The following is a 13,143-nucleotide window of genomic DNA, read 5'->3' on the forward strand; positions in this document are numbered from 1 at the left end:
ATCGTGTCCCTGAGCCCCTGGGTTGGCACTAACAGCAACATGAGAGCCAGATCAGCAAGGATCCCTGTTTTATGTAATCAATCTGCTTCGCTCCGTACTCCGAAAACTTTCGAGACATTCAAACCACCAGGACCTTCCGGTTCTGCTTTTGGCATTCACTCGTCGAACCACAGCATCAAGAAGCCTGATTTGATGCTGCTGAATGGCCAAGAACGGTGATAAGGTATTGTTGTCTCCTAACACCCCTCCTGGTCCAACTTTGGATCCTAGAGATTGGTTAGGTCACCTTTGATCCTTTTTTTTTTATTGCACAAGACATATCCTTTTACAAACATTGTGGTTATTGGTTGCCTTTTACCCCTGTTTCATTACCCAGAGTGCATCTATCTCTTGCATATTCTCTGTTCATTCTACAGAGGTGGGTGTTGTGTAGTGTTATTCTATCAAGTTATTTTTGCATATGGTGTATTTAATTAAAGTATATATATTTTTATAGAACCTGGATTGGACATCACTCTTAGAGTAAAGCCTGCCCTCGGCCAACTTTACCAGAAAAAGCAAATGAGGTAGATCTCTTATCTGTGCCTATTTCACATTTAAAATTTGGATGGCTCTTGTTTTGCAGAAGTGTGAGGGCTGAGTAGGCGGTTTTGCCACTACTCATCCTTGAACTCCTGCGGGGCAGATGTCATTTCATCACACGATCAGGCACATGCAAAGCAGTATAGAAACTGCCAACAGTGGGAGCAGACCAACTCATTGATGATGCCTAATTAGCCAGAAACATGTTTGAGGTTGCTTGTGGTTTCGTGCCGAAGGGACGTGACCTAGCAGCTTAGGCTGGACGGACCCATTTTGGGGATGGCCAAGTCTGATTTGCATATGGTCTGTCCCCTTTTGTAATGACTTAGTGACATTAGAGACATGCTTGTGATTATGATTAATTCAAAACCTTCCAGCCATCAACAAAACGTTTTGCTTTAGTCATCCCGGGAGGGGCGTCTTTGCCCAGATATGGGTCACAAATCTGCTGGGTCTAGAGACCCACGCTACACCTCACTCGAAACTCCCTATGAGGCTAAAAGATGTCTCAAGTTGTTTGTAGTCTCGAAAAAGGTAGCAGGAGCTCATGGCATGATAACCTGTTCTGAGAAAAGAGTTTGCAGGGGCGCCTGCTACCTTTATTGAATTGTTTGTGGTCTCGTGCAGAAGGGATATGATCTAGCAGTTTGGGCTGGACAGCCCCATTTGGAGTGGGAGCATTACTGATTTGCTGTGATGGCTTGGCAGGCTGTAAAACTATGGTCTGGTGGGTTAACCGGAACAATGCACATGGTTGTGAATAATTCAAAACCTTGTAGACATCAACCTCCAGTTTTGCTTTAGTCTTCCTGAGTGTGACGGGGGTTCTCAGATGCCCAAAGCCAAATAACAACCAAAACCAGTAAGTAAATAACACATTCCGTTAGGAAGTTGCATTTGGAGTGTGGGGGTCTGTGCATGTGTGAGTGGAAGGGAGATTCAGAAGGGAGAGAATATTTAAACTGGTATCTGCTTTTTCTCTCTGCCAAATACAGAAAAGACTGTATGGTCCCCCTGTCTATATCTGGAAATCCCTTAAAAGTAAAAGGTTTTTAGACATATTTTGAATGCATTAACTGAAATACCCTTCTTGCTGCTGAAAATGTGTAGTTTTGAGGTGGTTCAGTGTTGGTGCAACATAATGTTGGTTTCCACAAGTTTTAATGTAATTACACCAGGGTTTTTAAAGTGTTTTTGAAGGATATCCCAGCATATCTACTGCCCAAATTACCATTTATCCTGCTGCTTGCAAAGGTTTTAGGACTAGGAGTGAAATTTGCAGTCAATGTGTTTGTGCTGTGACATGTATGAATGCAAACCCGCCTGTGAAAGAGTATGATGTCTAGTAAACTGATCTGTTTTCCTAAAGCTATCTGGGTTTAACCCTAGCGCTACCTTTTCACCTAACGAGGCAACTGCAGATCAGGGAAAGGGTGGAAAGGGGTAGTTCATGTAATTAATATTCCCGGAGGAGTCGAGCAACCACATACGAGAGTCCCAGTCTCCATAACAACCCAGGAATCCTCAAAGGTCTGATGGCAATGGGCCTCATTACAACTTTGCCGGTGCAGTTTTAAATTGCTGGTATTAACACATACCGGCACGTTGCCGCACTGGCAAAGTACAAGTTTGCCAGTGGGGTTGCCAGAATTACCTCAAGCTAAGAGCTAAGCGCTATGGGACTCCATGGTATGGGGATTTACCACCCTTAACATCATCTGGCGGTTATTCAAGTGCCAGTAAATGTAATTCCATTTGCCGGTATCCTGGCGGTGTTACCTGGCACATAGAAGTCCACCAAAGGGCACGAACAAAGGGACCAAACCTGGTTTGGCACGCAGAGTTACACACAAGAAGGATTTTTCCTAAAAGAAATGGCAAAAAATAATGACCGCAGTCTGCTTTTACAGATAGGTCTGGGCACCATATTGAAAAACATGGCTGCCCCAGATTTTGAGCTACCGTTATTAGCGGTCCCGAAAAAACACGGTAGTTGATCAAAACCACTGGCAATAAAATGGAAATAGGAAAAGGTAACATTTTACTGTTACATGTGTGTTTTGACTCAGGGGAAGCTAAGCAACCCCTCCAGCACTCTATAGTAAGATAGGCTGTGCTGGGTGAGTAAATTTAAAGAGACTAGTAAAGTCAATTAACTTTACATGTCCTGAGAGACAGTAGTCATTCTCAGGAAAGGTTGCTAAACCTTTGGGGAGTCTAAAAAGACACCCCTGTGCCACTGCACTGAAGGTGCTGTGTGACACACAGAAAAAGATGATGCCACTGGGGTTGTTTTAAAAACTCCATAACCAAAGAACACAAAAGTAAAACACATTGAAAAATGAAAAGTTCAAAGCCCCAAAATATAGCAAAAGAACTGGAGGGCTCTAAGGTAAAGGGAATTAAGCACTTGTGTGAGAAAACTCCCTAATCAGGCCCAATGCCTGCTCAGACAGCAGCCTTGTGGCTGTTGTCCCCAGCAGCATACCTGCATGTTAAAAACCACCCTAAATTCAAAGTATCTTCAGAGCCACCCTATTATCCCTACTATAGAACTGGTCATTCATATCCATTCAGGGCTGAAGGACCATTCAGTGCTGCAATTGGGGTACACTGGTGCTTATTGTTGGCTTGCAGCTTGAAAGATGTAAGGGGCCTTACATTGATATGAAGTTCTATACCAAATACAACCTTTGTTTATTGTACATCGAGGGCCAGTCATAACATGTTTACTTTTTAATTCACTCTTATCTTTCCTTTTGTCACCAACAACATTCACCTCTCACATGTCCTTCTTTTAAAATAGGCTACCTTCTGAGTTTGCTTGTCAGCCCTAGAATTCGTATTTCAGAATTGACCTCTGCTACCACAAATAGACAATGCATGGATGTTAACCCTCCATATCTACCAGGATTGCCTGAGCTTGATCTCTAGTCCCTTTGCACCAAACATTACTTAACCTCTATCTTGTAATATTAAACAACTGCCCTGGAATTCCAGAGAAAATATCAGCTTAACGCATGCTCTTCTGTATCACCTCTCTACGGATAGTTCATATAAAACAGACAACCATGTACTTATACAAGCATTTTGCCCTTCCTTCCTATCTCCCTATGTGTGCCAACTCCTTTCCCATTTTCTCCTCCCTCGTCACTCTTGGTCATGCTATTCTTCTCAGCAGGCTAAGGAGTGCTTTGCCGGGTGGGGCACAATACGCAACAAAGATACAGCACCTAGAAACTTCTCTGGTAGGGAATCAGTGCAGTACAAAAGCACAGTAACATAACATAACACAACATACACATGTGAAGTCCATGCACTGAAAAGAGTGTATATAAGTATTCAACATGTTTCGGATATATGTCCCCTCGTCATCAGGAGAAATATGCTCAAAAACTCTCAACAAAGTTTCCAAACTGTCAACAAGGGAGTACCGTCAATGGTAATCGTGGTATAGGAAGTCTAGATGCTCCCATGGTTGCCATATTTTTATTTCAGGAATGCACATAGCCTTTAGACTTGTAGAATCACTTTACTGGATAAGCATATTCAATATGGTGGTGGCGTGGCTTGGCAGCCATGGAATAGGCTGGAAACCCTGTGAGCTCCGTGATCCGACAACTTGATCCGACCAAGAAACGCATATTGTTTTGATTAGCGGCGGCCCAAAAAGTATGGGCAGGCGTGGGAAGGCACAGAGCAGAGTATGAGCAGGCTAACTGCAAATTTACAGCGGAGGAACGGTCGTATTGTTACTTTGTACTGAGTGGCCGATCGCGGAAGCGACATCAAAATGGCCGCGGATGAGAACAAAGAGATCCCGAGGGGCGCACCCCTGAGACGGAGGAGCTGTCTCCGTTCGACAACAGCCGAGGAGGATCACTAGGGATATGAAATAATCATCACATTTCCCAGTCCGGGTGGCCGCAGTGAAAGGAAAGCAAGGGGAAAGACGCCAGTGGCGTGCCCGGAGCGGAGCGTGGACGATCGAAGGAACCAGCAGATACTATCGGCCCTTCCAGGATAGCAAGAATCCACTCTTGCTGGGACTGAAGACCACGGGTAAAGGGGCTGACCCACGACTCATAGACACAGCACTATGTCTAATAAACCCCCAAGACTGAAGAGTAAGCAACCCACATTAGAGGAATACACTAAGACGCCGCCCGGCCCGGAAGGAGCCAGGAACAAAGACAAAGCCCAAGTTGGGAGCAGTGCCACCCTGGGCGCGAATCAGGAGGTCCTTGAGGCGATCGCCGATCTGAAGGCGGCTTGGGAGACCAAGCTCGAATTGGCGGTGACCGAACTAAAAACAGCGCTGGAGCTCCAGGTTGGGGCAGTGCAAGAGGATGTGAATCTGCTACGGCAAGATGTTAGGTCTCTGGCGGAGCGCACAGGGACCCTAGAGAAGGAGATGGGCCCTAACACGGTGGACTGTGCTTCCCACCAGTCGGAGCTTCACGCCCTGGTACAACGAGTGGGTAATCTGGAGAGCGGAGGAGGCGGAAGGACGAGCGCGGAGAAATAATATCCGTATTGTTGGACTACCAAAAGCAGCAGAAGGCCATAACCCCACGGAATTCGTTGAAACAATGTTGCTACAAGGAATCACTGGAGGAGTGCTGTCTCAGGGGTTCACGGTGGAAAGGGTGCATAGGGCCCTAATGAGGAAACCACTGCCAGGAGGCCCACCAAGGCCGGTGATCGCCAAGATACTTAACTACAGGGATCGAGAAAGGATCCTGGAACACTTCCGCAAAGGTGGGACAATACAAAGAGGGTCAGCAAACATAATGGCTTACCCGGACTATACCCTGACAGTGCAGCGGAGCAGAATGAACTTTGGGGCAGTCAAGAGAAGATTGCGAGAAGCGGGTCATAAGTACATGCTGCTTTACCCGGCTAAACTGATGGTTTTTCACAAGCACAGAACTTTGTTTTTTGAAACTCCGGAAGAAGCAATGGGATGACTCGACATGCAAGGATGCCCCCAGGAGTCGGACGTTCGGACAGGAGAAGGAGGTGATGTGGATAAGTAATGAACGAGAGGGGCACCGGGGGGTGTCAGAACTTAAGACTATGGGACTGGCATATAGTCATTGAAGTAGCTTGTTGAAGGGTGTGATCAGGCTGGAAGAAACACATGATCCGCTAATATTGTGATCAAGACTTGGACTAGGAGCCTTGCAGGACCAACCTTTACATCCCCCATTTAGAGTTTAGTTAGGTTGCCCGGAGTATCAGGGTAGGCCCAAAAGCGGGGGAGCCTGAGATCCAGGGATGGAGCTGGGCAGCTGTTGGGGTTGGGGTAGGGTGGGGAGTAGGGAGGAAAGGGGTTGTGGTTTGTTATAGTTGGGGAAGAGTTATGGGGTGAGCCTACACCTCACAGAAAACGAGATGAACCATAGGAGACCTTAAGATAGTCACTTGGAACGTTAGGGGGCTCAATAGTTATCTGAAGCGGAACAAGGTAATGATGTACCTACGCAGACAGAAAGTGGATATAGCCCTGTTACAAGAAACTCATTTTACGAAAGACAGACTAGAAGTGGTATGGAAGAAATGGCGAGGGACAGTGGTGGGGGCAACATACTCTGCCTATGCAAGAGGGGCAATCACATGGGTGGCCCCACATGTTCCCTTTCAGTTGCTGAGCTCGCAGGTAGAGGCGGATGGCAGGATGGTGATCATGAGAGGGATGGTGGAAAATAGAGAGATTTTCATCGTAAATACTATGCCTGAAGCAAGATACAGCTGCGTATTTTATTTTAGGACCCTGTATAGTACACTCAGTGGCAGCTTGGGGGGAGCTATACTATGGGGGGAGACTTCAATTGTGTGTTGAACCCCACCATAGATAGACCAGACAATAAAATAGTTAGACCCACCCCAGCTGCAAAGGCACTACATGCACTATTGGTGGATTTTGGGCTGACAGATGCATGAAGAACACGTCACCCGCAGGATAGCCAATATTCACATTATGCAGCCCCACAGGGCCTATACACAAGACTGGACTATGTATTTGTCACGCAGGAGTTACTGACCGAAATACTGAAGGCGGAGTACAATGCTAGAGTCCTCTCAGACCACTCGCCACTTCTGCTAACATGGCAATAGCGACCCCCCCTAGGGAAAAGATACCCACATGGCGATTGCGTGCAGAAGCGCTTAAAGATAACGTATTCAGGGAGGATATGCGAGAGGAAATAATAAGTTATTTCGAGATAAATACTGGCAGCGTCAAGACAGCGGGCACACTCTGGGAAGCCTTTAAAGTGGTAGTGAGAGGAATTGCCATAGCCAAGTGTAAAAGGACTACAGGATGGGATTCTGACCGAATTACAGGACTCTGAAAAGGAATTGGAGAGGGTACTGGAACGGGGCAGAAACACTAAGGCAGATACAGAAATGGCACTGGGCCTGCAGCAGAAATGTGCAGGATACTGGGAGAGATTATGTAATCTTAATTATAAAAAGTACATAGAGGGGCAACATGCTGGAGGCGACAAACCAGGAGGACTCCTTGCATGGCTCTACAAAAACGAGACTCACATGCCCCAATCAGAACAATAGTGAAAGAAAATGGCGACGTAGTGGATACGCAAGAGGGGGTTAATCAAGAAGTTGCAGACTATTATAGACGCTTGTACGGAGACGAGACGGGAGGCAAAAAGAGGGGAGTATGATATATGTGATAGACATATATCATACAGCAGAAGCCGAACATAGGCATAATACAGAAATAACGGTTCAGAAACTGGAGAACAGCATGAAGTTCTAGGCGAAACTCCCCTTAGCAATGATGGGACGTGGGGCGACGCTCAAGATGGTGGCATTACCCAGACTGTTGCATTGCTTCGTGAACATCCCATACTCTATACCCCGGCAATTCTTTATTAAGTTGGATAGCATATGCAGGGAATTCCTATGGTACGGGATGAGGAACAGGGTAGCCCTGTGGAAACTCCAAAACCCCCATGGAAAAGGAGGCATTAAATTACCTATATTATGTAGCGAGCCCGTTGCAACATGTAGCCAAATGGCTCTGTGCGGTGCCTACCTTAGAGCAAAGGCTTCATGAAGGTGATTGCGCCCCATACTTTTTGAGAGAAATTATATGGTTACCCAAGCGTGAGCTAAGAGGTCGTCCGGGGATGCTGGGCCTTGGGTGGGGGATGTGGCAGAGGGCATGCCGGTTGATGGACAAGCCGGCCCTGTGCTCTCCGCAAATCCCACTGGTCACAATGATGGGGACAGAAAAGCAACTAAGGTTAATGATTAGGAAGTATTTGGAACCGGTAGGAATAGCAACATTGGGAGATGTGTGGCAAGAGGGGAAAATATTGGAATTTGAGGAGCTGGTGGAACAAACGGGGTTGAGTGCTGGGCAATATATTACGTATCATAGGATGGTGCAACGAATTAAAGATACCTGGTATGAGGTGGAACTTGCAGAGGAACTGGACACTACACTAGATGTGATATATGATATAGCAGAAGGAGGGCATGAAACATCTAGAGTGTACGAGATGATGATGACTCAAGTGGGCAAGGAAGTGGTGCAACTTAGACTGGACTGGGAGGAGGAAGTAGGGGATATGATGAGTGATGGGATGTGGGAAAGGACTCAGGGGTATCATAAAAAAGTATCGAAAAATGCTAGGCTGCAACAAATACAGTTGTATATAACTCAAAGAGCATATCTGACGCCACTTAAGATAGCCACGTTTAAGAACGCCGGAAGCCAAGTGTGTCCCAAATGCAATGAGGAAAATGCAGGAATGGTGCATATGTTCTGGGCATGTCCACTGATAGCGAAATATTGGAGAGATGTAGCACAGAAAATGGAGGACAAGGGAATCCGCATGAAGGTGGATACGGTGTGGGCTTGCCTGTTGGGAGGGTTCCCCAGACCGCGGAAGCTTAAACAAATTGAAAGATCTGGCATATCTACTGGCAAAGAGAAGGATTGCAATGGGATGGAAAGCGTGCCATAAGCCCAATGTGGAGATGTGGTGGAGGGACTTGCAGAAGTGGGTGGAGGCAGAAACAGTGGCATGGCAGGAAGCGTGTAAAGGGGACATAGAGGATGAAGCCGTTGCCCTAGCGGGTTGGAGACAATTAATAGCAGAGCTATTTGGGCCCTCATATGATAAACCAAGTGATGATGATTCAATAAGCGTGGCTGAAGAGGTCTCCCCGCCACAAGAGGTGGAGACTGACAATGGGAGAAAGTAGGCTTGGGAGGGGGTGGAACGGAAATACAGTGGGCGAAAAAGTAACAATGTATGTGCATTCATGAGCAAGATATGTAACCACTGTAAGTTGAGTTGGGTTTGTTATTTGTTGTTTGAATAAAATTAATTAAATTGTTTTTTTAAAAAAAAGCATATTCAATATGGTGACTGGATGAGGGACAGAATGACAAGTGGTGTAAACCAATTAAAAATAGGGTGTTCTACAGTTCATATAAATGAACGTATTTGCATGCTGTCAGCAACACACTTTGAAGTATCTTGATACAGTACCCAAATGGATCAATCATTTATGCTGCCAGACAGAGCCGGCCTTAGGGCAAGGTGGGCCGGGCGCACTGCCATTAGACCCGCGCCATGCCAGCTCGGGAGTCTTTCAAGATCTCCACAAGCTGGTGTGGTGCGAGAAGGCATGGCAGGCTCCCCATTGAAATTGCAGTGCGCATCTAATAACAATAGGGCGCCTGCAGTCCCTATTGAAGATTTTGACGCTCCCCCCACTCCCTGCCCCATGACTGGGGACGCGCGGGTGGAGGGGCGCCAAATGTTGTTTTTCTGCCCGGGCCACTGCGGCTTCTTAGGCCGGCCCGGCTGCCAGCCAAAACTTTTCTAGATTCCGATTGAGATCATCACTGCTGTCTCCAACACAATATCAATGTTCAAAAGCCACGTTTCGTTTTGTATTCATAGTGCTGCTTATTATACTCCACCTTGTTCACAGTCTGATTGTGTGCCTTAACCAATCAGCTTGCATGAAACAGAGTCCGTGTTCACTGAAACACGCCTGCGTTCAACACAAGCAGGAGACAGCTTCCTCCCACTCCTTCCTTATAAAAAGAAACACAAAAGGTACCTTTTATCACATTTGCAGGTGGGCCATCTTCTTACCTTTGTGACCACCTTGAATAGCGGTTCATTTTCGTTCATGAAAGATGTTGATTTTAATAAACAAAAAGGCTTATTGGCATTGTGCATCCTACCCTGCGTGCTAATGGCAATAATCACTGATGTGGTGGGCACTGGTAATGGCGCAGCCACACCTTGTTGAAAGCCCTTACTTCGCTTGTGCCTATTAACTTGGGCCGAGGGCTGTTGCGGTTCAGTAAAGCCAGCCACACCAGTGGCCGCAGCCTTACGTCCCTTGAATGGTTCGCTTCAAAAGGGGATTTGCCGTTTTCTTGGGTTCTTCATGCCGCATATCGCCGTCACTGCTTGCCATTGCAGTGTTAAGCGCCTGCCCAGTCGTTATTACTCTACCTGGAAACTGTCCTTTATCCATGGATCATGACTTCTTTGGTGGCGTCACGTCAGGACATGCAGGCATCCATAATGGGTGAAACTGAAAGATGCGCTTCCCGTACGGTCGGGTGAAATATCAGAGGCACGCAATATTCGTGCATGCCGCACACTCACGGCTCATTGTCTGTGCAGAGCATTCACTTTTTCCATATTTCTTGTGCTACTCAGTCTCTGGCCTGGCTCCAAATCCTCAATTTTCAGTTTGTGCTCCTCACAAATGTTCAGCATTATCTGCTTGCTTTGTCTCACTATTTCCTATTTTTCTCACTCATTTCTTCTTCGTCCCTTTTTAGCTAACTATCATTTTTGTCTCATTTTATCCCAAAAACCACCTTTTTCCTTCACCCTTCCTTCCCCCCCACTTTTTCTACCATTGTTTCCCCTCCACTTCCCTCTATACTATATTTTTTGTTCTGTACATTTTACTTCCTCGCCCCTTTTTTCTTCCTTCTTTTTCATCACCCCTTTCATTTCTCCTTGTTTGTATCCCTCGCTTACCCTTTATGCTCTCTTCCTTCGTCCGTCTTCCCTTTGTCTCCTCAAACTCTCCATTTAGGTTTTGGCTATTAGGTGGCAATAATCTGCCACCTATAAGCCGAAACGATTTCACTAGAGTACAACTAGGAGGGAGATGGGATATGAGAAGGGACACAAACTTGGGGGCATTTTCTGGTTATTTACCCACCCATCTACTGCCTATGGTCATGTTAATCCTGATAGCCATTGCCACCCGCTTCCTACCCTCCCTGCCCAATAGACATCCTCCTGGGATCTCTTTAATCACGATGTATCAAGTAGTCACATCAAAGTATGTGTATGAAGTGCTTTTCAGTGTTATTTCTCGGCAGTGCTCTGAGAGTAAGTTGATTAATTGGAGCTGTAATTTGTTGCTGGTGTAATAAACATGTCTTAACCAAGTGTGCCTCACACACAAGCATTGGCAAATCCAACAGTTTTGGCTTCTGTATAGGTATTAGAAAGGCATTTGCCATGCACTGCTATTACAGGCTCAGGTACTTGCACCGTTTTGCAGCTGATACCAATAATGTTTGGTTAGTGCCTGACAAATGCCTATGCGATGCCTACACAAAAGCCAAAACTGTTGGCATTACCAATGCTTGTTTTTCATGCCTTCCAATTTTCTTCCCTGCCATTCTTTCTTCCTTGTTGGCCCTGTTTCTTTTGCCCTTCCTTTCTTTCTCCTTTCTTCTACCTCTCTTTTTTTTCAGGACTGAAAGCACTAAAAGTAGACACATTTCTAAAATAACAAGGTCTGCACACGCATGTTCCCAGCAGCCTACAAGCTGCTTTGCCTCTCACCCTCCACCTGCTGTCCTCTGCTCCAGCCCCAGCCACCCATCCATTTCCCATAGTTAATTTTGTATATGCACTTGCCTTCACTCTGGTTTTGCACGCACTCTTCACTCTTCTACCATCTTCATAGCTCCACTATGGGAAAGGAAGAGGGGCTGCTTCTGCAGCCCACAGCCTTCTTTCCCATGTTGGCCAACTTGCTTGTAGTCATTTTGTTGGTCTGAAAGAAAGGGCGGCTGACCGGTTTCTTTACCCAAAGACGGGTCAATAATACTCCGATGCTATCCCAGGGTACCAAAGGTAATAATGGTGTATCTGGCAGTCTCTACTGGCATGCTAATGGCCCGCCACTTTGCTACTGTTCTTCGCGGTACTTCCATCTTTTCTTTATCAGCCGGGGGTCCATTACCACCGGTACTGCACAACACATAAGGCATTATTGCCTAATTTGTGCTTGTACCTCAATTATAGTGGGAACATGGGCTTTGGTCAGCCATGTATTTAGATAGTACGGTTGTTACAAGGATGATTGTGGGAGGTAGGTGATGCAGCACAGTAATTGTCACAATAGGTACCTATAGTCATGTTAAGTATACATATTTTCATTTTCTGTGCAGAAGGAGGTCAGAGGAGTGTTAGGACTGATGTTCTATACTCTGGTGTGGGGGACAAATGTATAGAAGGCCAACCTATATTGTGACTGGGACAACTCTGGGAGCTGCAGCCAAACATGTTCAAGAGAGCAGTGATGAGTGGTCTAGGCTAAGCCCCAAGAGGTGGTGAGCTTGTAAAGGGTCCACAATGAGTACACACAATGGGAGTCACAAATTGCACTTAGACAGTATGTATAGAAATGCAGTTATTTATTTATGGGCAAACGACACTATGAAAAATGACTACTAACAGGTAGAAGTATCACACAACACTAATAATAGAATACATATATACAGTCACTAGAGTAGGGCATAAAACAGATCAAACCCCTGTAAAGGAATTTATAGATTACTGTATGCACTACGGGTCCACAGAGAATTAACCCTAACTTCAAAAGTCCTTCACTAAGTTGTCTGCCCTTATCTGTGGGATGTTTGAACCCCCTAATCCAAGCCCTGCTACATCATTGTGCATTACTGGCAGTGGAAACATCATAATGGTCAAGTGGCACAGCGAGTAGAGCGCTCACTTTGACATCCGTACAGAGCTTGCTAACGCAGGTTCGAATCCCAGCGGGGCCAAACTCAGCCTTTCATCCTTCCGAGGTCAATAAATAAGCACCACACACTGTGGGTAATAATAAGCAGCGCTCAGATACCTGAGGGTTTGTAGCGCTATATAAGTGCCAAATTATTATTATTATAATGGCCACTGGAAAGCATGATGCTCGCTCAAAACCAGCCAAAAATGCGCAGTGAATATCTGACAGATAGGCCACCATCTTCCTTTGCCTCTGTCAGTGTTAATACGGGAGGTCACTGACTAAAACCACCTTTGGGCTACACACACAGTAGCCTGGAACCACTTGGAAATAGCAATACTGATTGCCAAAAGCAACCCAGAGCTGTTTGGAAATCTGTTTCCTTGATGTCAAAAATTACTAAAATCACGGCTCACAAAGCCACTAAAAAGATCCCACCCCCTTGTTGAGGGTTTAACATCATTCTACCGCAAGAATCTACATGAATCTGAGGTC

Source organism: Ambystoma mexicanum, chromosome 5p (assembly GCF_040938575.1).
Source record: "Ambystoma mexicanum isolate Mex_15411 chromosome 5p, UKY_AmexF1_1, whole genome shotgun sequence".
Taxonomy (NCBI): domain Eukaryota; kingdom Metazoa; phylum Chordata; class Amphibia; order Caudata; family Ambystomatidae; genus Ambystoma; species Ambystoma mexicanum.